Source organism: Mandrillus leucophaeus, unplaced genomic scaffold (genome assembly GCF_000951045.1).
Source record: "Mandrillus leucophaeus isolate KB7577 unplaced genomic scaffold, Mleu.le_1.0 Scaffold445, whole genome shotgun sequence".
NCBI classification, from domain to species: Eukaryota; Metazoa; Chordata; class Mammalia; order Primates; family Cercopithecidae; genus Mandrillus; species Mandrillus leucophaeus.
Genome location: NW_012104754.1, coordinates 1,432,374 through 1,435,715, shown reverse-complemented (window position 1 = coordinate 1,435,715; position 3,342 = coordinate 1,432,374). Strand labels below are relative to the sequence as shown.

The following is a 3,342-nucleotide window of genomic DNA, read 5'->3' as shown; positions in this document are numbered from 1 at the left end:
GAGACAAAGTTTCGCTCTTATTGCCCAGGCTGGAGTGCAATGGCGCGATCTCGGCTCACCGCAACCTCCGCCTCCCAGGTTCAAGCAATTCTTCTGTCTCAGCCTCCCAAGTAGCTGGGATTACAGGCATGTGCCACCACGCCCGGCTAACTTTGTATTTTTATTAGAGACGATGTTTCTCCATGTTGGTCAAGTTGGTCTCGAAATCCCAACCTCAGGTGATCCACCTGCCTTGGCCTCCCAAAGTGCTGGGGTTACAGACGTGAGCCACCATGCCCAGCCAAATAAGGCAATCTTTAAAAAAAAATTTTAAAAATATATTTAGGGGACAAAAGTGCAGATTTTGCATAGTAGTGAAGTCTGGGTTTTTAGTGTACCCATTACCTGAATAGTGAACATTGTGCTCAACAGGTGATTTATCAACCCTCATTCCCCTCCCACACTCCCACCTTGTGCAGGCTTCAGTGTCTATTATTCTACTCTGTGTGTCCATATGTTCCTACTGTTTAGCTCCCACTTATAAGTGAGAACATGCAATATTTGACTTTCTGAGTTATTTCAGTTAGGATCATGGTCTCCAGTTCTATCCATGTTGCTGCAAAAGATATGACTTCATTCTTTTTTAGGGCTGAGTAGTATTCCATGATGTTAGTGTGTGTGTGTGTGTGTGTGTGTGTATACAATCTTCAGCTGATGGACACTTACTTTAATTATATATCTTTGCTATTGTGAATAGTGCTGTGATAAACATATGAGTGCAAGTATCTTTTTGATATGTTGATTTCTGTCCCTTCAGATATATACCTACTGGTGACATTGCTGGGTCATATGGTAGTTCTATTTTAGTTATTTGAGAAATCCCCATATTGTTTTCCGTAAAGGTTGTGTTAATTTACATTCCCACCAACAATGCATAAAGCATTCCTTTGTCTCCACATCTTTGCCAACATCTGTTGTTTTCTGACATTTTAATAATAGCCATTCTGGTGGCATAAGATGGTATCTCATTATGATTTTAATTTGCATTTCTCTGATGATTAGTGATGTTGAGCATTTTTTCATATGTTTGTTGGTCACTTGCATGTTTTCTTTTGAGAAATGTCTGTTGCTGTCCTTTGCCCATTTTTTTCAAGGAATATTTAATAATAACGTAGGTAACATATGTTTATCTAACAGGAATTTTATGTCACTGCTGCTAAATCCAAATATCCTGTTCACTGGATGAAATACCTGCTTTATGTGCGTATACTTCAGTGCAATTTTAAAAAATACTGTAATTATAAGTTCAGAACTTCTGAATTTCAACAGATGCTAGTGTTCTCTCCTTTTTTCATATGGGAAAATTCCTCTGAAAATCATTTGAAGCTTGGACAAAAATTCCACAGCTGTATTCCTCAGGATCACTTTGCAAAGTTTTCAAGATTCAGATACAGGGGAAGCTTCAATTCAACCTTTCAGAGAAGACATTCCAGCTTGCATGATCTCATCAACCAAGAGAATATTGGTGGCAATCACAGTGCAGGAGTGAAGAAGCTGTTTACACAATAGTTATCCCATATGCCTACTTCTGCTGCTACCATTGGCTCACCTGTGTCCAGGTTCACACCCACAAGCTGACCTGATTCTGAACATTGTGCTTGAATTTTAACTAATATTTCCTGAAGGTCAAAACCAGAGTTCTGAGCAAGAACCTTTGGAATAATGAGCAACACATCAGCAAATGCTTGGACTCCAAGCTGTGCCCTGCCCTTTACACTGGGCTTATATTTAATCAGGGCATCTGCCATTGCCACTTCCACAGCACCAGCACCTGGAAACACACAGCCCTCATCAACAGCATTTTTGACAGCCCTCAAGCCATCCCTTACTGCATCTTTTGAGCTGAATGAGTGTGTGCTTATTTGGTCCTTTGATCAATAATGTGACAGTGAGTTTTGTTACATTTCTCAATAAAGGTGCACTTCTCTTCTCCCAATGTATATTTGTATACAAGTCCTGCATGTCCCAAGCAGTCAGGATTTAGGTTGTCAAAAGAATTCAGGGCTACCTCACCACAAGCAAGAGTTGGCCTCTCCATATTTCTCCTTTTATCTCTGTGCAGAGTGACTATGCCTTCTTTTGCAAAAGCATCTAAGGAAAGGGGGTCAATTCCCTCTTGATTAATAACAACAAATCCTTTATCTGAATCACCACAGACTTTCCTTTTCAGTTCTTTTTTTTTTTTTTTAACTCTTATCTTCAATGAATTTTCTTTCAGCTTTTATGAGTTTTTCTCTCTTCTGTACTCTTGTTAAAAAAAAAGCCAGAATTCACTTCTGTTTTATCATATTCTAATGACACATTACACTTGAGAATGTATATATCCTCCACCCTTTTCTTCCTATCAGGATGCTGTGCTCCGTGGTCCAAAACAAGCCCTCTGATTAAGCTCGTATCAGTTTCAGATTTATGTTTCATCTCCATGATCACAACCATGAAGAGATCAATAGGTTCATCTTACCTTTTAATGGCCAAAATGGAGTTCACCACAGCCTCTGTTAAGGCATCTGCAAGTTCAGCATGAACTTTAGTGCCAAGAGAAGTTCTGGCCACATTTATAAGTGTTTCCCTGTCCATCTCTTTCCTTACTTTGACTTCTTCCAAAAACTGAAGGGCCTTTTCCTTTGCAGCTTCAAATCCTCCAGTGATTATTCTGGGATGAAGGCCTTCAGAAATGTAGAGATCCACCTGTTTCAGTAGCTCTTCAATGATTAGGACATTGGAAGTTATACTATCACCAGTTATATCATCCTGGGCTGTTGCTACCTTTGCTATTAAGGAAGCTGTTGTGTGTGGAATTTGCATTTCGTGAAGCAGCACATTGCCATCTTTAGTAAGCTTGATGTCTCCAGCGCCAGAAACAAGCATCTTCATGGTGCCCTTGGGTCCCAGGTTGGTCTTCAGCACGTCCTGCAGACCCTGCGTAACGCTGATGTTGACCGTTAGCGCCGTCTCCGTTCGGGCCACCTTGGCCTTGGGGTTTAGGGTCTTCACCACCGCCATAGCTGCTGCAGTGGAGGAAAAGGAAGCCATGGGGCACAGACAGCCCAGAGCCGGTGCGGCCTTTTTTTTTTTAATGGGGTTACTTTCTACTAGTATTTTTAGTTTCTGCTCTTGTGTTTGGGTCTTTAATCCAACTTTAGTTACTAATTTTTGCATATGGTGAGATATATGGCTCCAGTTTCATTCTTCTATATGTGGCTATCCAGTTTCCTCAGCACCAGTTATTGAACAGGGTGTCCTTTCCCCAGCATATTTTTTTGTTGACTTTGTCAAAGATCAGTTGGTTGTAAGTATGTGGCT

The 3,342-nt window shown here is 40.7% G+C and overlaps 1 pseudogene across 1 annotated transcript; it reads right to left on the bottom strand.

Moving 5' to 3' along the window:
• Positions 1 to 1,125: 1,125 nt before the first annotated feature.
• LOC105549579 lies at positions 1,126 to 3,042 on the bottom strand (annotated as a pseudogene). The gene has a single exon (XR_001007566.1). The product of XR_001007566.1 is annotated as a T-complex protein 1 subunit zeta pseudogene (transcript).
• Between the last annotated feature and the right edge of the window lie 300 nt (positions 3,043 to 3,342).